General features: G+C 47.5%; 1 pseudogene; it reads left to right on the forward strand.

Annotated features, from left to right (window-relative positions):
- Positions 1–27,076, forward strand: LOC119271983 (annotated as a pseudogene).

The following is a 27,076-nucleotide window of genomic DNA, read 5'->3' on the forward strand; positions in this document are numbered from 1 at the left end:
ATGGGGTTCCTCGACCCGACCCACTTGGACAGGAGACGACGTGGTGAGTACCCCCTAGTCCAGGAAACCAACAGCAGCCCCATGAACCGGTCTTCAAGTTGCGGAAGCTCCTCGTTTCTTCCGAAATGTTCTTCGTCTTCGGTCATCGGTCTCGAAAGCTGGTTCAGCAAATATTACCATCTCCGATCTTGAGGATCGCCAAGGTGTATCCTAAGAGTTCACACGTCGGGTATCTGAGGAGTTCACACGCCGGGCATCCGAGGAGCCCCTTTAAGTTCCCAACCTTTATAAATGCCTTATTATTTTTATGCCACACCTCGGGGTTTGAAGTTTTTCACGTGCCGCGGTGTCCTCTTGCAGCTGAGCTCCAATGACGGGCTGCATCCGAGGTGTCTTTTGCATCCGAGCTCCCAACACCGGTCGGCATTCAAGGTGTCATAGATTACCTTGGTCAGGAAAAGGTTGAAGGAGTTGAGCCAAGCTTAATGCCAAAAAATTCCTCTAGGGAGCCAACCACTTGCATCCGAGCTTTATGCTGGACTGCTTCGAGGTGGTGCACCACATTGGCCTTGGGTTACGGAAATTATTTCTGATTGGTGCAGTTTATTATCTTCCGAGATGTATAGCTAGTAGCCCTCAAGGTGTGTGTCAGCCGGTATTCACTTGAAGGATAGCATAAAACTGCTGATCCCAGTAGCCTCTGAGACTCAGGTCGATTTGCAAAATTGGGCCGAGGAACAAATACTTGCTCGTCAACATACTTAGGAACGGAAATGTGGTGCGCAATAGCTCTCAAGACCCAGGATGGGTGCAGCTGACCAATTTGAGGATCGTAATCAACTCAGAAACTATTTTGTAGATTTAATTTCTTGCATTGAATTGTTAATGCAGGAGCCCCCGAACCACTGGTCGGGTGGCAACACCTGATCAGGGGATCGATGTACCCCTTGAATGACTTTTAAATCAGAAGCGCGAAACCCAGTAGCCCCCGAGCCTTAATTTGGGCACGGGTGGCCGAATTAAGGATCGACATGTGTTTGACACAAAATTTTGTTACATTTGAGACGGACTTCTCGACAAGAGAATAAAGATCTCTTAAAGGAGCTGGAGCTATTGAAAGCCAAGCTTGCCGAGTCGCAGAAAGAAGTGGCCAAAATCAAGAAAATCGCTTGCGAGGCATATGGTAAGTTTAATACTTGACCCATGCCGAGCGCTGCTACCTCTTGAGCACTGCGTTGGATTTCCCCGAAGAGGAGTGGATGATGCAGCAAAGTAGCGTAAGTATTTCCCTCAGTTTTTGAGAACCAAGGTATCAATTCAGTAGGAGGCTACGCGCGAGTCCCTCGTACCTACACAAAAACAATAGCTCAACGCAACCAACGCGCTTAGGGGTTGTCAATCCCTTCATGATCACTTACGAAAGTGAGACCTGATAGAGATGATAAATAATATTTTTGGTATTTTTGGTATAAAGATGCAAAGTAAAAAGTAAAAGCAAAGTAAAAGAAAAGCAATAATAAAGTGATGGAGATTAATATGATGAGAAAGAGACCTGGGGGCCATAGGTTTCACTAGTGGATTCTCTCAAGAGCATAAGTATTCTACGGTGGGTGAACAAATTACTGTTGAGCAATTGACAGAATTGAGCATAGTTATGAGAATATCTAGGTATGATCATGTATATAGGCATCACATCCGAGACAAGTAGACCGACTCCTGCCTGCATCTACTACTATTACTCCACTCATCGACCGCTATCCAGCATGCATCTAGAGTATTAAGTTAAAAACAAAGTAACGCCTTAAGCAAGATGACATGATGTAGAGGGATAGTTTCATGCAATATGATAAAAACCCCATCTTGTTATCCTCGATGGCAACGATACAATACGTGCCTTGCTGCCCCTTCTGTCACTGGGAAAGGACACCGCAAGATTGAACCCAAAGCTAAGCACTTCTCCCATGGCAAGAACAACCAATCTAGTAGGCCAAACCAAACTGATAATTCGAAGAGACTTGCAAAGATAACCAATCATACATAAAAGAATTCAGAGAAGATTCAAATATTATTCATAGATAGACTTGATCATAAACCCACAATTCATCGGTCTCAACAAACACACCACAAAAAGAAGATTACATAGAATAGATCTCCACGAGAGAGGGGAAGAACATTGTATTGAGATCCAAAAAGAGAGAAGAAGCCATCTAGCTACTAACTATGGGCCCGTAGGTCTGAAGTAAACTACTCACACTTCATCGGAGAGACTTGGATGATGATGTAGAAGCCCCCCGTGATCGATGCCCCCTTCGGCGGAGCTCCGGAACAGGCCCCAAGATGGGATCTCGTGGATACAAAAAGTTGCGACGATGGAATTAGGTTTTTGGCTCCGTATCTGATCGTTTGGGGGTACGTGTATATATATAGGAGGAAGAAGTACTTCGGTGGAGCTTCGAGGGGCCCACGAGGCAGGGGGCGCAACCTCCACCCTCGTGACCGCCTCGTGGCTTTCTTGACGGAGGGTCCAAGTCTCCTGGATCTTATCTGATGAGAAAATCACGTTTCCGAAGGTTTCATTCCGTTTGGAGTCCGTTTGATACTCCTTTTCTTCGAAACCCTAAAACAGGAAAAAAACAGCAATTCTGGGCTGGGCCTCCGGTTAATAGGTTAGTCCCAAAAATAATATAAAAGTAGATAATAAAGCCCAATAATGTCCAAAACAGTAGATAATATAGCATGGAGTAATCAAAAATTATAGATACGTTGGAGACGTATCAAGCGCCCAGGTGTTCGCGGTGCTGGACCTTGCGAGATCGCGCGCCGTGCGCGTCCATCCCGGGGAGGCCTCCACGTGGGTGGACTCGGGGGTGACGTTGGGCGAGCTCTACTACGTCGTCGGCACGACCAGCCCCACGCTTGCATTCCTGTGCGGCGTTTGCCCGACGGTCAGCGTCGAAGGGTACCTCAGCGGATGAGGCATCGGCCTAATGACGCACAAGTTCGGCACTGGGGCGACCAATGTTCTCGACGCCAGGACCATCAACGCTAACGGTGACCTCCTCGACAAGGTAGCCATGGGGCCGGATCTATTCTGGGACATCCGGGGTGGAGGCGGTGAGAGCCTCGGAGTGGTGGTGTTGTGGAAGCTGAAGCTCTCCGTTGTGCGTCAGACGGTGACGGTGGTCAACATCACCAGGACCTTCAATAGGACCACCGTTGTCGTCCTTGCTAAATGGGTGACGTTCACACTCAGGCCGTTCCTCCCGGGCCTCACCATCCATGCCATGGTGTTGGGCAACAACACGTTCTTCCAGACCCTCTTCCTCGGCAGCTGCTCGTGGCTCGTGGGCAAGATGGACGCGTTCTTCCCGGAGCTCGGCACGACGGCGGCCGACTGCAGGGAGATGAGTTGGGTGTGCACCATGGCGTTCATCGGCCTGAGGAGCATCGACATCAACATCCCCCCGGATGGGATGCTGAACCGGACCAACAACCTGAGCGCCAACGTGAAGAACAAGTCAGACTACATGCGGTGTGCCGTGGGCAAGGCGGGTTGGGAGAGCATCTACCGGGATCACCTTATGCGGAACAGCGCCCTGATGATGATCATGGAGCCGCACGACGGCGTGGTTGGCTACGTTATCCCGAACTCCGCCACGCCATACCCGCACCGCAACAATGTTCTCTACAACATATAGTACGTGTCCTTCTGGTGTTGCGCGTCGACGACGGTGCGGCGGAGGCGGCCACCGGGTGGATCAATGACCTATACGGGTTGAAAGTGCAACTATCTCTAGGTGGTTTTGGTAATTCATAACAACATATAGCTCATTGAGCTAATGCTATTCCAAGATGATTATTTCAGGAAAGCTCAATGATTGGCATGGCATGGATGTGAAAGTGGAACCCTCAAAATGCTAAGGACAAAGGATTGGCTCAAGCTCAAAAGCTCAAGACTCTTCATTTTATATTTTAGTGATCCAAGATCACATTGAGTCTTTAGGAAAAGCCAATACTATCAAGGAGGGATGAGGTGTTGCTTAATGAGCCTCTTGCTTCATGTGCTTAGTGATATGCTCCAAAAACCCTCAACTACTTTCCCATATGCACATATGACCTAAACCCTAAGCCAAACTCGGTCCTACCGATTCTTCCTATCCGGTGCCACCGAGTTTCACTTGTCATAAGCCACTGCCAAACCCTAGCAATTCGGTTCTACCGATAGGGATCTCGGTCTCACCGAGATGGGATTGCAAACTCTCTGTTTCCCTTTCGTAACTTTTCGGTCTCACCGAAAGAGCGAATCGGTCCCACCGAGATTGCAATGTAAATTTAGTGTTTCCCTTTTGTAACTTTTCGGTCTCACCGAAAGAGCAAATCGGTCCCACCGAGTTTGCCTGACCAACTCTCTGGTTAGCTAATTACCAAATTCGGTCTCACCGAGTTTGTGTAATCGGTCTCACCGAGATTACGTTATGCCCAAACCCTAACCATATCGGTCCTACCGAGTTGCATGTCAGTCCCACCGAAAATCTCTAACGGTCACTAGGTTTACATTTTCGCTCCGACCGAGTTTGTTGATTCCGTCCCACCGAGATTGGAAAACTATGTGTAACGGTTGGATTTTGTGTGGAGGCTATATATACCCCTCCACCTCCTCTTCATTCGTGGAGAGAGCCATCAGAACACATACACAATTCCAACTCATATGTTCTGAGAGAGAACCACCTACTCATGTGTTGAGACCAAGATATTCCATTCCTACCATATGAATCTTGATATCTAGCCTTCCCAAGTTGCTTTCCACTCAAAACTTCTTTCCACAAAATCCAAATCCTATGAGAGAGAGTTGAGTGTTGGGGAGACTATCATTTGAAGCACAAGAGCAAGGAGTTCATTACCTACACACCATTTGTTACTTCTTGGAGAGTGGTGTCTCCTAGATTGGCTAGGTGTCACTTGGGAGCCTCCGACAAGATTGTGGAGTTGAACCAAGGAGTTTGTAAGGGCAAGGAGATCGCCTACTTCGTGAAGATCTACCGCTAGTGAGGCAAGTCCTGTGTGGGCGATGGCCATGGTGGGATAGACAAGGTTGCATCTTCGTGGACCCTTTGTGGGTGGTTGCTTCTTCATGGACCCTTCGTGGGTGGAGCCCTTTGTGGACTCGCGCAACCGTTACCCTGTGTGGGTGGAGCCCTCCATGGACTCGCGCAACCGTTACCCTTTGTGGGTTGAAGTCTCCATCAACGTGGATGTAGGATAGCACCACCTATCCGAACCACGGGAAAAACATCCGTGTCTCCAATTGCGTTTGAATTCTCCAAACCCTTCCCTTTACATTCTTGCAAGTTGCATGCTTTACTTTCCGCTGCCAATATACTCTTTGCATGCTTGCTTGAATTGTGTGATGATTGCTCGACTTGTCCTATAATAGCTAAAATCTGCCAAGAACTAAAATTGGGAAAAGGTTAAGTTTTTATTTGGTCAAGTAGTCTAATCACCCCCCCTCTAGACATACTTTCGATCCTACAAGTGGTATCAGAGCTTTGGTCTCCATTTGCTTTGATCTCCATAGCTTTTGGTGATCATAGCCTTGGTTTCACAACCTAGGAGAGTATGGCGTCTAGCGAGGGAAATTATCACCGTAGAGGTCCTTACTTTGATGGTACTAATTTTGCTAGTTGGAAGCATAAAATGAAAATGCATATTCTTGGACATAACCCCGCCGTTTGGGCTATTGTGTGTGTTGGTTTGCAAGGTGACTTCTTTGATGGGAAAGAACCAAACCGTGAAGCTACCAAGATGAGTTGAAGATGCTGCAATACAATGCTCAAGCTTGTGATATTCTCTTCAACGGATTGTGCCCCGAAGAATTCAACAAAATCAGCCGTCTTGAGAATGCAAAGGAAATTTGGGACACTTTGATTGATATGCACGAAGGTACCGACTCCGTCAAGGAATCCAAGTTGGATGTGCTTCAAAGTAAACTTGACAAGTTCAAAATGAAGGATGGTGAAGGTGTCGCTGAAATATACTCTAGGCTTGCTCTCATCACAAATGAGATTGCCGGCTTAGGAAGTGAAGAGATGACCGATAGATTCATCATCAAGAAGATTCTAAGAGCCTTGGATGGAAAATATGATACCGTGTGCACATTGATCCAAATGATGCCCAATTACAAAGATCTCAAGCCAACGGAGGTGCTTGGAAGAATTGTTGCTCATGAGATGTCACTTAAGGATAAAGAGGAACTTCACAACAAGTCAAGTGGTGCCTATAAAGCCTCATGTGAAGCCCCCACATCATCAAGTGAGAAACAAGACTTCGATGAAGAATTGAGCTTAATGGTGAAGAACTTCAACAAGTTCTACAAGAGTAGAAGCAAAGATAGAAGCTTCAAGTCAAGGTCCTACAATGACAAAAGATCTTCTAGTCGAGAGCGAAACTGCTACAGTTGTGGAAGACCCGGACACTATTCCAATGAGTGTACGGCTCCCTACAAGAGAAGAGAAGATTCTCCAAAAAGAAGAAGCAAAGAATCACCACCAAGAGAGAGAAGGAGTAGAGATGATCGTTATGAACGAAGATACTCACGGAGAAGCAAGGATTCGGAAAGAAAGGAAAAATCATCAAGGAGCTACACAAAACGAAGACATCAAGCTCATGTTGGTGAATGGGTATCCGGCTCCGACTCCGACAGCCACTCCGAGAGAAGTTATCACTCCGACTCCGAAGATACTCAAGATGAAGGTGTTGCCGGTCTAGCACTTGTGTCAACCAACTCCTACGACATATTTGACTCACCAAATGAAGGAATTGGAAGATGCTTCATGGCCAAAGGTCCTAAGGTAACACACCCCGAGTATGTTGATTTCAATAGTGATGAAGATGACTAGTTAGGTGATGATTTGCTTGTTGACAACTCTAGTGATGAATACTATGATGAAATGTCAATTAATCATGCTAATAAAGATAAAACGAATGACAATGATAAGGAGAAGATTGAGTCTCTAACTAAAGAACTAAACACTCTTAAGTTAGCTCATGAAACTATCTTCGAAGATCATCGAGAACTTTTAAGAGCTCATGAGAAATTACGCTTTGAAAAGCTCAATCTTGAGCAAGAGCATGAGTTCTTAAAAGCAATCAATGATGATCTCCGCAAGAAAAGTTCTTCTTACATTGCCAAGCATTTACTCTTATCCACTTACATGCCTCAAGTCAAGTCTAGTAACAAGAACAAGAAAGATTCTTTCTCTAGCAGTAACAATGATCATGCTAAATCCAATATTGTTGCTTCTAGTAGTTCTCTTGATTCCACTAATGATTCTCTTAGCCAAGTTACACTTGAGCAAGAAAATAGCTTATTGAAGGGAATTATAGAGAAAGGAGTGTACAAAAGCCTTGCCGGGAGCAAGCAATTCGAGGAAATTGTGCGCAAGCAAGGAATGCACCGGAAGAATCAAGGTGTTGGTTTTGAATGAAAGTTCAATGCCAATGGAGTTGAGTGGGAAGAAGATCAATACCCCAAGACAAAGTTTGTTCCTCAACAAGAGAAGTATGATACTTCTTTCAAGGGGACACAAGCTCAAGATGATCTTCCACCACAAGACTACAAGCAAAAAGGCAAGGACAAGCTTCAAGACGAAATTGACGCATTTGAAGAAGCTCCTAAGACCTTAGTCAAGTGGATTCCCAAGACTACTTCAAGTTCCACTTCATCAAGTACGACTACAACTCCAAGGATTCCCATAAAGATGATGTGGATCCAAAAGAAAAAGAACTAGAGAGTTCTTGAGGGTGACTCCGCCAACATACTTCACTGTTATCATTTTGGCAAGAACAAGTGCAATCAACTTCCACATCTTGTACTAGTTCAAGGAGTCACAAACCCTGTTGGGGATATTGCCACTAGGCGTAAACCGGCCTACTTGGGCCAGGTTAACTTCATAATGGTATAAGCAGGTGAAGGCCCAAGGCCTATAGTCGGTTTAGAATCTGTAGCCGTAAACCGACCTGATGTATAACTTGTATTGTAAGTTTGGAATAGAGAGATACCAACCGGGATACGAATATGAACCGGTTGGGACTCTATGGACCGACGGGCGTCACCCGTGTATATAAGGGGACGACCCGGCGGCGGTTCAAGAGAGACAACGACAACAACTCGAGTCTAGGCGAATCTTGTTTGCTCCCTAGCCATCGAGACCACATCAATTCCATCACAACTAGACGTAGGCTTTTACCTTCATCGAAGGGGCCGAACTAGTATAAACCCTTCGTGTCTTTGTGTCCGCTTTAACCCCTTCAAGTAAACTCGTAGCGATGGCTCCACGACTAAGTCCTTTCGCTAGGACATCTGCCGTGACAAATCCACGACAGTTGGCGCCCACCGTGGGGCTATCGCACGATGGTTTGACGATCTTGGAGGTCAAGCTCAAGGGACTCGAAGGCTATGTTGTGGGCCGGATGACCAAGAGTCGTCGGGGCAGGATCTACATTGACGACGCAGGATGGCGTCCCGAGGCCGATTCGATCGAGTACGGGTACCGAGTCCCCTTTGGTGGCATACACGTTTTCATTGGCAAAATCGGTGAGCCTGGGCCTGAGCCGGACATCTGCACCAACCTCATCGAGACGGCTCAGCGTGCGAGATCTACCTGGGCTAAACCGGCCGTGAAGCGTGTCTTCGTTGGAGTCGTCCACGAAGGAGAGCGTGAGGACGAATCAGAACACGGTAGTGAGACCGTCGTCTATTCCGATGACGAGTCCTCGACCGGAGAGACCGAATCGCTGTACCAGTTGCAAGACGACCAGATTAGGGGCTGTTCCGATGGCGACAGTATTCCGGACCCCCCGGGCCAGGTCAACCGGGTTGGAATATTCATGGCCGGCACACAGGCGGCGAATCACTCTTCGACCGCCGCAGCAATGCTCTCCGAATCAGCAGCGGCAGCAGCAGCAGGGTCAGGAGGCCTTATGCGCCCGCCGGTTCAAGTTCTATCTGAGTTGTTTGATGCACTAGCCGCGCTTATGGCAGAGGACAATCCGGCGGATCAGGAGGCCCATACTGCAGAAATTGCGAAGGTGAGAGAGCAGATCGTGCAAGCCAAAGCGGATCTGGCAGCAGAAAAAGACCGGATGGCTGCAGAGCGGGCCGCTTTGGACGCCCAGGCCTATAAACTCATGCTTGACCAGAACGCATCACAGGAGGTTTTGAAGCGGAAGCACAGATCATGCCTGCCGTTAGGGTTTGACCCCCGAAATCTCTTTCACACTCCAGGAGCTGGACCCAGTAATCCGCCGCAGTACCCGGAGACAAACCAGATTGAGGCACCAGGACCAGGGGCGACGGTCCAACCTCGCCTAATGGAACCTCCTCACCAAAACATTGTGGTTCCTCCGCCGGTCCAGACGCCCCCGGGTCATTATTCGAATCCTAAGGACAACCTTGTTGCGGCCGCTGCACGGTTAGAGGCCATCCCAGTCGAAGGGGATTCTCCGCAAGCGATAGAGACGCGCCGGGTTAAGGAGCTCCTCCGGACTGCGCTGATTCAGCAGGAAGCATATTCATACAGCCGTGATCGGATCCACTCTACACCCCGTCCAAGCCAGAGTTATAGCAGGCGCTTGAACGAACCCGCCGTATCGAGCAATGCGCGAGGCCGTGAAGCAGCCTGTGGCGACAGCCCGGCAGGCGGTGTCCGCGATGCGCAGGATGTGGTGGACCAGGCCCGAGCACAAAGGGAGGACGAGTTAGCAGCCCAGGATAATGCGGGTCAACTTATGCCGGTTCGTTCTACCACCTTCGCCGGACTAGGAGTCACATCCGCTTTGGGAGTGCCTTGCTTGATCCCTGCTTTACGTAATGTGCGCCTGCCCAAAGATTTCAACGGTCCACGCAAGGTGCCGAATTACACCGCTGATTTACCCCCTGAAGCATGGGTAGAGAGTTATGAGATGGCCATGGAAATGCTGGACGTGGATGAGGCCGCATGTGCAAAATACTTCACCATGATGCTTGAGGGCACGGCTCGTACTTGGTTAAAGAGCCTACCACCCAATTCTATCAGCTCATGGGCCCAGTTGCGGGCCCGGTTTATACAGAATTTTAAGAATACCTGTAAGCAGCCCAAGTCCATAGTAAACCTGGCGGCTTGTGTCCAGGAGGAAGGAGAATCAACGACCCGTTGGGTGCGCCGCGTTTCGGAAATTTTGCACTCGTCTGACAGGATTAATGCTGACTCTGCGATCTTAACTCTGGAAGGCAACTGCCAGTTTGAGCCTCTAAAATTGAAGTTGGGACGCATGAAGCGGTTCTGTAATGACATGGGAACCCTCATGGCCGCTTTAGTGAAGTATGCCGATTCGGACAGTACCAAGGATCCCGAGCCTAATGATGATGAAGCAGGGAAGGGAAAGAAGAATAGCAACTCCAAACAGCAGCAGTACAAACTAGCGGGTCATGGAAACGGAGGCAAGCGCAAAGCGGATGGCAGCGTGGACTTTGTGGCCAACACTAATGCACAGGACAGGGGGCAGCGGCGCAGAGGTAAAGCGGCAAATCGTAATGGGGCTCCCAATCCTAACGCAAGCCGTTTGAATTATTTGTTGAATCAGCCTTGCCCGAAGCACGGGACGAAGGAGGCGCCGGCTAACCATCTTTGGAAAGATTGTTATATCATGCAGGAGTTTAAAAACTCTAATGCTTTCCGGTATGATCACGAATCAGGTGGCGGTTCAGGATCCGGTTTCCACGGGCCGGATCACGATGAAGCTTCCGGTTCAGGTCGCAATCAGGGCGGTCACAATCACCAGAATAATCAGAACAGCCAGCAGCAGCAGCAGCAGTCGGGTTATCAGAGCCAGCCAAAATAGTTGAACAATGGGCAGTATCATATTTTCACAACTAGTTTGGATAAACGCGACCGAAAACTCCACAGGCGAGCGGTGAATTCTGTTGAACCGTCCTTACCACGTTACTTGCGCTGGTCGGAGCAGCCTATCGTGTGGAGCAGAGAGGATCACCCGCCCCGGGTTGATAATCCGGGCCAGCTAGCATTAGTGGTAGACCCTCAGGTGGGGGGTTATAAATTCACCAAGGTACTCATGGATGGAGGAAGCAGTATTAACATATTGTACTACGAGACATTCCGCCGCATGGGTTTAACAGACAAAGATCTCAGACCGTCGAATATGGTGTTCCATGGTGTGGTGCCTAGCAAATCTGCATATCCTGTTGGTAAGATAGCCCTGGATGTGGCCTTTGGGGACGAGCACGACTCCCGGTCGGAAAAACTAACATTTGAGGTGGTGAAGATCCGGAGCCCGTATCACGCCTTGTTTGGCCGGCCGGCTTACGCCAAGTTCATGGCGCGGCCTTGTTATATCTACTTGCAGCTCAAGATGCCGGGTTACAAGGGGACCATAACGGTTCATGGGAGCCGTAGGGTCGCTTTGGAATGTGAGGAAGGTGATGCGGCTTATGCAGAGTCAGTCTGTGCCACGGAGGAGTTGAAGTATTATAAGGACAATGTTGATCCGGCGGATATGACCCCTTTAAAGAAGCCAAGTACAGAGCATGACTCAGATCTGAAGTTCAAATCGGCAGCTGAGACCAAGCTTGTTGACTTCGTGCCCGGTGATTCGTCCAAGTAGTTCACTATCAGTGCCAACCTGGATCCCAAATAGGAAAGCGCGCTCATCGAGTTCATCCGTGAGAATCGGGACATTTTTGCATGGAAGCCGTCTGACATGCCAGGTGTACCGAGGGAACTCGCTGAGCACACTCTTAATGTGGATCCTAAGTATAAACTGGTGAAACAGTTCCTCCGCCGGTTTAACGAAGAAAGACGCAAAGCCATTGGAGAGGAAGTGGCCAGGCTTCTAGCAGCTGGTTTTATTATTGAGGTGTTCCATCCAGAGTGGCTTGCTAATCCGGTGCTGGTTCTTAAGAAAAACGGCACTTAGCGTATGTGTGTGGATTACACAGATCTTAACAAAGCCTGTCCGGCAGATCCTTTTGCCCTCCCCCGTATTGACCAAATCATTGATGCCACGGCGGGTTGTGAGCGTTTGAGTTTTTTGGATGCATACTCTGGATATCATCAGATCAAGATGGCGGTTAAGGACCAGGAGAAAACAACATTTATTACTCCCTTTGGAGCCTTCTGCTATGTATCTATGCCCTTCGGGCTCAAGAGTGCCCAAGCCACCTATCAACGGTGTATACAGAATTGCCTGCATAAATAGATCGGCCGCAATGTGCACGCCTATGTGGATGATATTGTAGTGAAGTCAAGACAGAAGGAGACGCTGGTGGATGATTTGAAGGAGACCTTTGACAACTTGCGAGTTTACAAGATGATGCTTAATCCGGCCAAGTGTGTCTTTGGTGTTCCGGCAGGCAAGTTATTGGGTTTCCTGGTGTCTAACAGAGGAATCGAGGCTAACCCGGAGAAGATTACGGCTATTACATCCCTAGCTAAACCAAAATGTATCAACGATGTTCAGCGTTTGGCGGGCCGGATCGCTGCACTAAGACGGTTTATCAGCCGCCTCGGAGAGAAGTCCATTCCTTTGTACCAAATGCTGAGGAAGACAGACCATTTCATTTGGAGTCCGGTTGCTGATGAAGCATTTGAGGACCTGAAGCGGCAGTTAGCCAATCCGCCTGTTCTTGCAGCTCCGGTCGACAAGGAGCCACTATTATTATACGTAGCGGCCAATGCTCGGGTAGTTAGCGTGGCTATTGTGGTGGAACGCAAAGAGGCAGGCAAGGAATATCCGGTTCAGCGGCCGGTTTATTATATCAGCGAGGTGCTTATTGAATCCAAGCAAAGGTATCCGCATTGGCAGAAGCTGGTCTATGGTGTTTTTATGGCCAGTCGGAAGTTGAAGCAGTATTTTCAAGGGCACCCCATCACAGTGGTCAGTTCAGCTCCCTTGGGTGATATTATACAGAACCGGGAGGCGACTGGCCGGATTGCCAAGTGGGCTATAGAGCTTGGGCCACACAGACTGAAGTACGTGCCTCGGACGGCAGTGAAGTCTCAAGCACTTGTTCATTTCATCAATGACTGGACGGAGTTACAAGCACCAGAGGAGAAGCCGGATCACACATATTGGACTATTCATTTTGACGGATCCAGGCAATTGGAAGGCTCGGGGGCTGGAGTCGTATTAACTTCTCCACGAGGTGATAAGTTTTGTTATGTTCTCCGCTTAATGTTCCCTTGTACTAATAATGCAGCTGAGTACGAAGCCTTGCTCCATGGTCTCCGGATGGCTAAAGAGATGAATTTAAGCCGGGTTAAGTGCTTTGGTGACTCGGACCTAGTGGCTCAACAGGTGTCTGGTACTTGGGATTCTAAGGACCCGCTCATGGCTGCATATCGTCGGGAAGTGGATAATATTGCAGGTTGTTTCAAGGGTTATCAAGTGGATCATGTGGACCGTCGGAAGAATGAAGCGGCGGATGCTTTAAGCCGGTTGGGCTCTCAGCGTAAACCAGTCCCGCCTAACGTCTTTTTGGACGTGTTGCACAACCCGTCGGTCAAGCTCCTAGGTGAGGTGGATTTGGCTATCCTGATCCGGAGGCTCAATTGGTGGCAGCCCTGCATGTTATTCCGGATTGGACAGTTCCTTATCTTGTGTACATGAACCGGGGGGAGTTACCAGAGGATGAGATTCTGGCCAGGCAGATAGTCCGGCGATCCAAGTCTATGACGATTGTCAATGGTGAATTACATCATTGCAGTGTATCAGGGGCGTTTCAACGTTGTGTTTCTCCTGAGGAAGGCCGTGAAATCTTAAGAGAAATCCATGAAGGGGATTGTGGACACCACGCCGGTTCAAAGTCTCTGGTGGCAAAGGCGTTTCGTCACGGGTTCTACTGGTTGACAGCGCATGCTGACGCGGAGGACTTGGTTAAACGGTGTGATGGATGTCAGAAATTTTCAAGGCGTGCTCATGTGCCGGCTCAAGAATTGAGGATGATCCCAATAACATGGCCGTTTGCAACTTGGGGGCTGGATATGGTTGGGCCTTTTAAAAGATCCAAGGATAAGAAAACCCACCTTTTGGTGGCAGTTGACAAATTTACCAAGTGGGTTGAAGCGGAGCCTGTCAGCAAGTGTGATGCAGCAACAGCGGTGTAGTTCATCAAGAAGGTGATTTTCCGGTTTGGTTTTCCACACAGTATCATTACTGACAATGGTACCAATTTATCCAAGGGCGCTATGAAGGAGTTCTGTGAACGTGAGCACATCCGACTTGACGTGTCGTCAGTGGCACACCCCCAGTCCAATGGACAGGCAGAACGAGCTAATCAGGAAATCTTGCGAGGCATCAAACCCCGGCTTATGGTCCCATTGCAAAGAACACCAGGATGTTGGGTTGAAGAGCTACCATCTGTATTATGGAGTATTAATACTACGCCAAACCGGTCCACAGGATACACGCCATTTTTCATGGTCTATGGAGCAGAGGCAGTTCTCCCTAGTGACATCCGGCACGATTCGCCTCGTGTGGCAGCTTATGTTGAAGCAGACAATGAGACAGCACGACAAGATGCTTTGGACCTATTGGACGAGGAGCGTGATATAGCGGCTGCCCGTTCGGCGATTTACCAGCAAGATCTTCGTCGCTATCACAGTCGCCGGGTTAGAACCAGAACTTTTCAAGAAGGAGATTTGGTGCTTCGACTCATCCAAGATCAAACGGATATGCACAAGTTATCCCCACCTTGGGAGGGACCTTTCATGGTCAGCAAGAATTTGCACAACGGGTCGTACTATCTGATTGATATTCGAGGGCATCAAGACTCACGTACATCAGAGGAGGAGACCAACAGGCCGTGGAATATAGCTCATCTTCGGCCTTACTATACTTGAGCCATCGGCTCTATCTATGTACATATCATGACAATGTATATATTATCTTTGATATATCAAACCAGAGCCTCAGCTAAAGCGGGGTCTCTGTCTTTCTCATCACGCGAGGTTACACGGAGTGGTTCTGTTTAAAGCGGCCTCCGGTTTACCCCTTGACATTTGTTTTTTATATATCACTGGGGGCCTTGGTCGTGTCCGAACCAACGAACACCCTTTGATAGGCGACAGCCACCAAATCATTTGGGGACATGGTCAAGTCTGAACCAGTCACGCCTCTTGGTCGGCCTAAGGCCACAAAATCACTTGGGGGCATGGTCGAACCCGAACCATTGCCACGCCTCTTGATCTGGCATATATGCCACGAATCATTTGGGGACCTGGCTGACTTGAATCATTGTCACTCCTATTGAGGGCTTTGATCCTGTCCGACCATGGTAATACCATCTGATCAGCTCAGTACAGCATATTTTTGCAAATGGTTTTTTATCATTGCTTTTGCTTCCATGTTATTTTCATGGTTTGTTTTTTCTTTACTTTTGTCGGATTTCTTTTATGTCGACAAACCCCTTTTTTCCGATTCAGCCGATGGATTTGATTCCCCTTTAATCCGGAGGAGTATGCCCGGTTTACCTTTTTCCTGTTAACATCATGGAGTAACAAGGGGGCTCGTATTGATTCAGTACGATTTATACGGGAGCTATTTTCTCCCACCTTTTTTCTTTCGACGGTAATGGTTTATAAAACCGCCGCTTCAGGCTTGGCTAAGCCAGCTTCATACCCAAACATGGCAGGTATTTATGTATCATATATTTGTTATATTACTGATACACATATCAGGATCATAAACCGGCTGGTGGTATAACCGCCACCGAAGTTCAAATTTTTCTGCTTGCAGGAAATATGAATTGGAGTTCTTCAAATGAAAGCTTCAGTACTTATGCACGAAGGCATATTCCAGTTAGAAGCATTAACTATCCTATTACAGGGCAACACGGTACCCAAATAAGATCATTGTTCTTCTCGGAAGGTATTACAAACAGCTCTCCAAACCGGCTTCTGGTTCAAGCCTGCTCCTCATCCTCCGCCGCTTCAGCTTCCTCGTCTCTACCCATTGGCTGGAAATCAACAGTGGTCCAGTCGATTCCCATTAAAGCTTGGAAAACAGCTTCTTCATGGATCAGGGAAGACGGTTCAATATCAGGGGCATAAGTGTGCTTACGGATTGGAGGGATCGGATTCTCCGCTTCAACAGTTGGGGCAGGCACTCGCTTGTTTTGCTCGTTATATTGCGCTTGATAATGCGTCAAATCTGCCTCTTCAGCTAGCTGGCAAGCCAGAGGGCGCACTGCACGGTTTATTGCCCTTAAATCCTCTTCGTTGAATTTAGAGCCATCTTCTTTCAGGCTGGGATAGCCTTGAGCTGCTTCCACAGGATCAAAATCTGGTACCCATGCCTTTGCCCGGATTAAGGCATTGATGGCTCCGGTTCGGGCAGCGGATTTTTTTAGCTCTTCAATCCGGGCTGGAAGCATTGACAACTTGCTAAGAGTGTCCTGGATTAAAGAGGGTGCCGGGTTGTTGTGAGAAGATGTGGTGATGATCCGTTGGGCTCCGGTATATAATTGTTCCACCAAGGTGTAGGCAGCTTTTAATTTCTTCCGCACATCATTTCCTAAGTGCCCAATACGTGTGCCTACAACAAGATTGGAATGGTCTCAAACCGGATTTACGCTACAGCAGGTTCAAATTATCACAGAAGTTACAAGGAGCTTACCAAAGATTGCAGCAGTCATGGAGTGTATTTGCCGCTGTACGGCCGTCAGTTCATCCACCACCGGTTTAAGGGCAGCTTCAGCATTTTCCGCTCTTTTGGTTAAACCAGCCTTCTCAGTGGCCCAGTCAGCCCGCTCTTTCTTGAAGCCTTCTTTCAGCCGTTCAGCGGTGCTCAAAGCGCTGGTTAATTCTTGCTTTGCCTTATCTGTTTCAGCCTGCTGGGTTTTCAAGGCCTCTTGCAAATCGGCAACTCGGTCCTCCTTGATTTTCACCTCAGCCTGCACACAGACAGCGTTTAAGCTTTGCACAGGCGATCCAAGGAGTTGAAGTATCAACCACATAACAAAGTTATATGCCTGATACTTGGGGGCTAATGCACCTTCAATTTTTATATATTACTCGATCATAAAGTCCCAAGCTCAATACAAGTATTCAACTTGGCACTTGGGGGCTAATGGCTATTTGATCAAGTTATGTTCTAAGGACAGTTCTCTATTGGAGCCCCGGTTTACTTATGTTAAGTTAGACCGGTTCTTGCGGGCTATACCGATCGGTTTCAAGAATGTTCAGGATCAAGTCCCGGTTTGACCAACGTTACAAACCAGCCCTTGGGGGCTAGAAGGATGGAGGTAATGGCAGCAAGGAAAAAAAGTAAGTTACCTCAAATTTATGCCTCATCATTTTGACCAGGCCAGCTTCACAGTCACGGCTAGTGTAAAGCCGGTTTAAATAGCCGGAGTGAAGATCTTGGGCACTCAGAGCAGCATATGTCTCTAGTTCAACATCCCATTTTCCTTTGTTCAAAGCGGAAAAATCCTCTTTGATGGTATGCTTGGTAAGGGTGACAGGATTCCCGAGTTCAGAGCGGCCCACACCGGTAATCACAACATCATCATCTTTGGACTCGCCAGTTTGTGTTGGTGCGGCCGTTTGGTCAACAGGAGTGTGGGATTTCTCAATCTGGATGGAGCTGGCAGGCGGATCGGCAGAGGCTGGAGTATTAACAAGCCCTTCTTCGGGAATAACGTCGTCTTGCAAAGGAGGATCATTGGGGATATCTTCAGAAGTAAACATTTCACGATCCGGTGCTTGGTCATATTCTGGGGCTACATCTTCTTCAGCCGCTTTATCCAGGCGGGCCTTCTTGCTTGGTTTCGGTTTAGCCCTGAAAGAAAAACAAAAAGTCAAGGAAAAGCATAAGCCATTATGCGGTATACTGGAAGCATATGTTCAGTTTAACTTACCCAGCAACTGTTTTCAAAGGTGGTAGCTGAGTGGCTGACGATTCACCAGACGATGAATGAGAAGTGACCTGATAATCGGAGTCGGATGGATTAAGAGGTTGACGGAAGAAACCCGCTTTACGATTTAAATCAATAAAAAGGTCGGAGACCTCGGAGCGGCGTTTTCGAACCAGACTGTTTGGTAAACCGGCAGAGGTAACTACCTGGCCACTGTGCCGGGTTGTGCGGCGAGCTTCGTGTTGCTGGGTCTTCATAAGAAATTGGGAATCCAGATAAGCAAGAGGATGAGAAAATTTAACTTCCGGTTTGCCTGGCTAAATTTTGGCAAAGGCAAGATTTCTGAATCGGAAGAGAGAATGGTTACCTCAACGAAACCCGCATTGCTGGCTTCAGCGTCATCCTAACAAGCATTATCATCAATAAGGCGTGTAAAAAGCAAGCCAAGTGAATCAAGTTCTACCTCAAGATCCGGATTACCCACATCATCATCAATGGCTGGGTCAGATGAAGAGGTGGTTTTTCTCTTATGAGCTGGTTTCTTGATAACCTTGGTCTTGGGCCGGGTTGGCCGTCCTGCCTTCTCCATTTTGTCTTGAGGAAGTTTCTTGCTCCAAAACGGATTATCGCCCTGGATCGGCAGTAATTAAATGTTAAACATATAAAACAGTAACCGGTTCAACAAAAGAGCAATTAAAATATTACTGCTGGCGATTTGTTGGTGGTGCAGTAAGGAGGCAGACCGGTTTGAGCACAGAGGTGCTCCGGTTCATTCAGCATCTTTTTTACAGATTCTGTGACTTCGTCATCAGGGAGTTGGATTTTAGTGTGTCGGAGTGGGTCATCGACACTATCAGTATACTTGCACATCAAATTGGGGCGCCGGCTTAGAGGCAAAATGCTCCATGATATCCAGCAGCGTGCAAGGTCTATTCCTGTTAAACCATTGGCCATGAAGGCCCGGAGCTTGGACAGTTGAGGAGCATATTTAATTCTCTCCTTGGCGCTTAGCCTTTGTGGAAAAGGGTGAGTGTTGCTGAGCCGTTCCGGAAGGAAGCCAGGCAAGGGATTTTCATTGTCAGGGGAGGTATCCTTGCAATAAAACCAAGTTGCGTTCCACTCCTTGGGGTGAGTATGGAGTTTGACGTGGGGATAGGTGATTTCTTTCCTTTTCTGAATGGCCATACCACCCAGTTCGGTATTAGGGCCGTCAGTGAAATCAGTACGGCGGTTCAGATGAAAGAGATCTCTAAATAACTCGACTGAAGGATCCTCTTGAAGGTATGCCCCAGAAAGTACTTGAAAGTGACATAGATTGGTGACGGAGTTGGGGCCAATATCCTGTGGACGGAGTTGAAAGTTGGCTAACACATCCCGATAAAACTTAGAGCCGGGCGGTTTGAAGCCCCGGGCCATATGATCTGCGAAGACCACGACCTCTCCTTCCTGGGGCGTAGGAGGACATTCATCTCCAGGAACCCTCCAGTGGATCGTATGTTTACTATCCAAAGCGCCGATCAGGACTAGATCGTCCAACTGTGATTCTGTGACGCGAGAGGGAACCCAGTTGCACTCATACACTTGTTTTGCCATGACAAGATCTACAAGAAATAGGTAATCCAGTTCAAGGACATGCCGGGTAAAAAAGGGTGTTAATCTAACTACGATAAACCGGCGGCCGTACCTATAAACCGGTTTTCTACAATGCGGCGTCAAATGGATTCTGGCGGTTCAACCAGGGGACTAATGATAGATACCGGTTTAGCAGTTTTTTCTATGGTAAAGTTAAACCGCCTGATCTAGGCGTCGGAAGCAATTGAAGCTATGGATAATTGTGTATGCAGAAACAAGTTTCACAAAATCGAGTTACAGCCGCGGATCTACAGCAAGCTCACAAAACAGGAAATATTCCTAAGAGTAAGGCGGAAACAGAAGTGAACCATTGAGCGGATATGTGTGGGAGATCTATGGGATTAGATGAGAAGTTGCAAGCGGATGCTTAGGGATCGCTACTGAACACAGCAAGAGTTCGCGGATTCATTCAAGATCAGAGAACAGATATGAGCGCGTGATGAACACAGCACGAACACGGAACCCTAAGAACGGATCTAGGTTAAGAAGAGGAGAAAGCTTACCGGGAACAGAGAAGATGCGGGAAAGTGCCGCAATACTCTGGTACATTCAGGTTGATGCAGCGGCCTGAGGCGAGGCAGAGGTCGACGGCGGTGGCGGAGCTCCAAAGCCGGCGACGTGAGGAAGAAGAAGAAGAAGAGACGAAGGAGAAAGGAAAGAAATGACCCTTCGGTCTTATTTATAAAGGCAACAGAGTTAGGTCAAGCACGCAGATCCAGGAGCTGCCGTTAAAAGAGGGCGTTATAAATGACAAATTTCATGATGACAACATGGCGGTTTACCAATTACCAGAAGATGTCTAAGATACAAGATTTTGTGAAGGATTGACATGAACCAGTTCAAATCAATCTGGGGCCTAATGTTGGGGATATTGCCACTAGGCGTAAACCGGCCTACTTGGGCCAGGTTAACTTCATAATGGTATAAGCAGGTGAAGGCCCAAGGCCTATAGTCGGTTTAGAATCTGTAGCCGTAAACCGACCTGATGTATAACTTGTATTGTAAGTTAGAAATAGAGAGATACCAACCGGGATACGAATATGAACCGGTTGGGACTCTATGGACCGACGGGCGTCACCCGTGTATATAAGGGGACGACCCGGCGGCGGTTCAAGAGAGACAACGACAACAACTCGAGTCTAGGCGAAGCTTGTTTGCTCCCTAGCCATCGAGACCACATCAATTCCATCACAACTAGACGTAGGCTTTTACCTTCATCGAAGGGGCCGAACTAGTATAAACCCTTCGTGTCTTTGTGTCCACTTTAACCCCTTCAAGTAAACTCGTAGCGATGGCTCCACGACTAAGTCCTTTCGCTAGGACATCTGCCGTGACAAATCCACAACAAACCCTCTTGTTGGTAAGACAAGGGACAAGGTAACCTAAAAGTTTTCATGGACATCATCTTGTGTGTGCATCACTCTATGTCTATGGATATCCTTATTTGTTCCTTGTGGGACTAAACCATGTAGGTATTGAAAGTGCAATTCACTCAAATGGATAGCTCCAAGTGATCTACATCAACATTGAGCATCCACATCTTCAACATCTACATGAAGTCATCATCGACAAAACCCGAGGTTAGTTCATCCCTCTTAGGGGGGATATCACATCTAGGGGGAGCTTTACTCTAAGACTTGAGATAAAGCAACTCTAATGATGTGAACACAACAATGCTTTATGTAAAAGTGGTAACCCCACTTGAGCTTAAACGATGAGTATGACCTACGATCAAGTGTTCTCACTTGACTCCTAAGTCAATATACTCATATATAGATGACCTAGTCATCGCAAATTGCTTGATAGATGCTAGAATTGGTTGTGCATGCCTTGTCACATATTTCATTTGCCATCTTATTGTGTGAGCATGCTGGTTGCATATTTTACTCATTCGAGGACATCCACTTGTTTGGTTTTATTTCCTTTTGCCAAGTGGATGGACAAGAGTGCCTAAGAACCTCCTCTAGCTATCTATGCTTTTCTCGTCTCAAACTCTATTCATGTTGCATCACAAAATTTGATCAAGTCAGATTCGAACCACTCTGTGTGAGGAGCGCTCGGAATCCCCGATTCGTCATAGACTTAAACTTCCAAAACCTCTTTATGATTCTCGGTCTGACCGGTACCCCACTTTCGGTCCTACCGAGATCATTAAGTTGATCTAAGTTTTCGATCTCGGTGCAATCGATTTGAACATTTCGGTCACACCGAGTTTCAGTAACTGCTTGCAGTTATGAATCTCGGTGCCACCGAGTTGTTCCACTCGGTCACACCGACAGGGTCGGGCTATATATAGTCACGGGCAAAAATTTGGAAATTTCTCCGAACCCCTTCGCCCGCGTGATAGCCTGCTCTACCAACGTGGTCTTCGGATCATCTCCTCGCCGCCAGTCGCCTCCAGTCGCTGGTCTCCGTCGCCGTCAACGGGAATTCTACCCCACCGTTGCCGCCGTAGCGAGTCTCCGCCGAACTAGGCTATGGACTCGATCTTTGTGCTATTCTCCAATCTGATTCTTAGCACATTGTGATCATCATGATTCTTGCCACGATTGAAACACTCCTATCCAGTCAATGCGCTCGTAGATTAGGTTTGATTCGAAAATTTTAGGGTTAGGTTTCCGCCGAAACCATCTCGGACCCACCGAGTTGAAAAACTCGGTCCCACCGATTTGGCTTATGCCATTGCACAAGTGAGACTCGGCCTGACCGAGAATTACTTATCGGTGTGACCGATTTTGGAACTTTGTGGAACCCTAGCAGTCTCGGTGCCACCGAACTGTGACTCGGTCTGACCGAGTTCACTAGTTTAGGTTCCAAAACTGCTTCGGTATCACCGAGTTTAAAAATCGGTAGATCCGAAATGATTTCAGTGGGAAACTAAAACTAAGTTTTTGGATCATTCTTTTGCAAAAATCTCTGCATTTTGTGATGCTCATCTATTCTACCTCATCTATAAACTATTCACGGGTCAGCAGTCAGCTTGTTCAACATGTCAGATCAGAGTGACAGCCAGAATGTGTCAGAACAACAAGTGGTGATGAGTGAGGGCACTAGTCCCTCCAGCTCTTCAGATGATGGCAGCAGAAGTACCCCAAGCAATCTGCCAAAAGCTGCCACTAGACAGAGGAAGAAGAGAACTTCAGATTCTGAAGATGAAGATTATGTGGCAGAGGAAGAGGCCACATCAAAGAGAGTTGAGCCAGCGCAAGGCACAAAGCCAGGCTTAAAGATCAAAAGGCCAGTAGGCAGGCAACCTATGTCAAAGGCTAGAGCTTCAACTGAAAAGCCTGCACCCAAAGAGCCAGTTGCTGTTGAAGGCAAGAAGAGGAAGGAAAGGGTCAAGAAGACCGTAGCCAGAGTGCTTGGAAAGGCTTTCATCATGGAAGAGGAAGAGGAAGAAGAGGTTGCTGCACCAGCACCTAAGGCACCCAAGCTAATGGGTGATGCTATCAAATCAGGGGCTACTGCATCTAAGCCCAAGGCTGCATCAAAGGTCAAGACAACACCAAAGAGAAATACAAGGAGCATACCTGCTGCTAAGAAGAACAAGGCCCCAGTGCCTGAAGCTGCTGAAGAAGAGGATGAAGAGCAAGTTCTCAGAAAACTCAAGCCCAAGATCCCATACCACAATGATGCTCATCCTGTGGCTGAGGATATGAAGCTCAGGAGAGACTCAGGGCTCAGGAAGTGGAGAGAAGCAGACCCGTATGCTTCAAGGAGGAGGACTGCTGTGGATTACAGATTTCACACCAAGGAACAGCAAGATTTCTATGAGACAGTACTGCTTGACAAGAAGCCCATTGTTTGTGACATGAGATGGGTCGACTGGACCTACATGAAGGAAAATGAGGAACACTACCCTGGAGTGTATGATAGCTTTAGTGCTTGTGGAGTTGCAGACTTTGTTAGGCAGAAGCTCACAAAGTGGAACGAGGAGCTTATCATGCAATTCTACTCCACAGCACATTTTTATCCAGATGGTAAGATCACATGGATGTCAGAAGGAACCAGATATCAGTCAACAGTTGCTGAGTGGGCACAGCTCATTAATGCCCCAAAGGAGCAAGCAGATGATTTGGACATTTATGCCAAGAAGAAGATGAACCACAACTCAATGTCCAACATGTACAAGGAAATTCCAAATGAAGCACTTGACACTTTCAAGTTTGGGTCTGTGCATTATCTTCTGTCAGGGCTGCCTACTATAAATTGGATATTGAGGCACACTCTCTTGCCCAAGTCTGGAGATCACAAGATGATCAGAGGCCATGCAATCAATTTGCTTCATGTGTGCCACAGAAGTTCAAGGTGATGAGCCTCATAGTAGAGACTATCAAGAGGACAGCAGCTGACCAGAAGAGGAGCTGTGGATATGCCCCATAAATTCAGGAGATCATTAACTCCAAGATGGGCACGGGCATATACTTGTTGGACAAGGAACATTTGCCCATCCGTCCAGATTTTGAGGATAATCAAGTTATTATGACTGAGAATGAGCCATCATCTGCCCAAGCACAAGCAAAGAAGGAGAAGGCAAGGAAGGAGAAAGCTGCCAAGATGCCAACCCAAGAGGAGGCATCTGAGTATTTCCTGAAAAATAAACAAGAGCATCTTGGTTACCTAATTGCATCCACCCTGTGGATTGAGAAAGGACTAGCCACCCTAACTCAGAACCAGGCAAGCCTAGAGAGAATCATGGAACAAAAGTTCTACGACTTGGATGTCAAGGTAACAGAGATTCAGACTGCAGTGGAGCAGCTCCAGGATGACATGCAGGAGAGGAGAGGCAGGACTACAACTGATGCCTTTGCTAGAGTGCCACGAGGTCCGAGGTCGTCTGCCGTGCCAGTTGCTGACACCAGAGCCACCACTTTAGCACCAACTACAGCCTCAGTTCCACCAGCTCCAGCATCTACTTCAGCTCCAACTCCAGCGTCTACTTCAGCGTCTACGGAAGCCTTCGTCCTTGGAGTGATCCGGACTCCACCACCACCTGAAGATCAAGCCTGAGCGTCGATCTAGCACTATGCATTTTCTAGGAACTTTTTGGTAACTTGTTGCCAAAGGGGGAGAAAAATGTATAGATCATAGGCTTCGAGAGAGAGAGAGTGTTGCTTTTTTCTCTCTTGCTTTATTTGGTGGTTTTTCAAACTTTGTTTCCTTTTGAGTGCTTGAGATACTACGTCATTATCCGTGAGACATTGATGATCATGTGTTTGATCATAAGCTACACTTAATGTTTGCTTAATGTTATTATCTTATCTATCTTATGTGATCATTCACTATTCTTGGTGATGAGTGCATGTACTTCATTCTTATCATTTTAAGCGCTCCACCAAGATGTATGTGACATGGAAGAGTAACCCATGACTCTAACTCCTGTGCATTTGCAGTCCAAAGCAAATTTTAAATATGCACAAATTTAGGGGGAGCTTTTACTTATCACATACTTCTCAAAGCGACGATATATTTCATGCTTATTATCATTTGTCGAAGCTTTGATCTATATGTTGTCATCAATTACCAAAAAGGGGGAGATTGAAAGTGCAACTATCTCTAGGTGGTTTTGGTAATTCATAACAACATATAGTTCATTGAGCTAATGCTATTCCAAGATGATTATTTCAGGAAAGCTCAATGATTGGTATGGCATGGATGTGAAAGTGGAACCCTCAAAATGCTAAGGACAAAGGATTGGCTCAAGCTCAAAAGCTCAAGACTCTTCATTTTATATTTTAGTGATCCAAGATCACATTGAGTCTTTAGGAAAAGGCAATACTATCAAGGAGGGATGAGGTGTTGCTTAATGAGCCTCTTGCTTCATGTGCTTAGTGATATGCTCCAAAAACCCTCAACTACTTTCCCATATCCACATATGACCTAAACCCTAAGCCAAACTCGGTCCTACCGATTCTTCCTATCCGGCGCCACCGAGTTTCATTTGTCATAAGCCACTGCCAAACCCTAGCAATTCGGTTCTACCGATAGGGATCTCGGTCTCACCGAGATGGGATTGCAAACTCTCTGTTTCCCTTTCGTAACTTTTCGGTCTCACCGAAAGAGCGAATCGGTCCCACCGAGATTGCAATGTAAATTCAGTGTTTCCCTTTTGTCACTTTTCGGTCTCACCGAAAGAGCAAATCGGTCCCACCGAGTTTGCCTGACCAACTCTCTGGTAAGCTAATTACCAAATTCGGTCTCACCGAGTTTGTGTAATCGGTCTCACCGAGATTACGTTATGCCCAAACCCTAACCATATCGGTCCTACCGAGTTGCATGTCAGTCCCACCGAAAATCTCTAACGGTCACTAAGTTTACATTTTCGCTCCGACCGAGTTTGTTGATTCGGTCCCACCGAGATTGGAAAACTGTGTGTACCGGTTGGATTTTGTGTGGAGGCTATATATACCCCTCCACCTCCTCTTCATTCGTGGAGAGAGCCATCAGAACACATACACAATTCCAACTCATATGTTCTGATAGAGAACCACCTACTCATGTGTTGAGACCAAGATATTCCATTCCTACCATATGAATCTTGATCTCTAGCCTTCCCAAGTTGCTTTCCACTTAAATCTTCTTTCCACAAAATCCAAATCCTATGAGAGAGAGTTGAGTGTTGGGGAGACTATCATTTGAAGCACAAGAGCAAGGAGTTCATTACCTACACGCCATTTGTTACTTCTTGGAGAGTGGTGTCTCCTAGATTGGCTAGGTGTCACTTGGGAGCCTCCGACAAGATTGTGGAGTTGAACCAAGGAGTTTGTAAGGGCAAGGAGATCGCCTACTTCGTGAAGATCTACCGCTAGTGAGGCAAGTCCTGTGTGGGCGATGGCCATGGTGGGATAGACAAGGTTGCTTCTTCGTGGACCCTTTGTGGGTGGTTGCTTCTTCGTGGACCCTTCGTGGGTGGAGCCCTTTGTGGACTCGCGCAACCGTTACCCTGTGTGGGTGGAGCCCTCCGTGGACTCGCGCAACCGTTATCCTTTGTGGGTTGAAGTCCCCATCAACGTGGATGTAGGATAGCACCACCTATCCGAACCACGGGAAAAATATTCGTGTCTCCAATTGCGTTTGAATTCTCCAAACCCTTCCCTTTACATTTTTGCAAGTTGCATGCTTTACTTTCCGCTGCCAATATACTCTTTGCATGCTTGCTTGAATTGTGTGATGATTGCTTGACTTGTCCTATAATAGCTAAAATCTACCAAGAACTAAAATTGGGAAAAGTTTAAGTTTTTATTTGGTCAAGTAGTCTAATCACCCCCCCTCTAGACATACTTTCGATCCTACACGGGCTCATGGAGCCGCTAGTGAGCAGCAACCCGAGGGAGGCCTTCGTCAATTACCACGACCTGGACATCGGGCAGAGCGCAATGGGCGACGACGGCGTGACGACATAAAAGAAAGAGGGAGGGTTTGGGGGCGGAGTACTTCATGGGGAACTTCTGGCGGCTGGCGACGGTGAAGGGGCAGCTGGATCCCGGCGACTACTTTAGGAACGAGCTGAGCATCCCGTCGCTCCTACGTGTCTAG

The sequence above is a fragment of the Triticum dicoccoides genome, chromosome 3A, assembly GCF_002162155.2.
Source record: "Triticum dicoccoides isolate Atlit2015 ecotype Zavitan chromosome 3A, WEW_v2.0, whole genome shotgun sequence".
In the NCBI taxonomy this organism is placed as follows: domain Eukaryota; kingdom Viridiplantae; phylum Streptophyta; class Magnoliopsida; order Poales; family Poaceae; genus Triticum; species Triticum dicoccoides.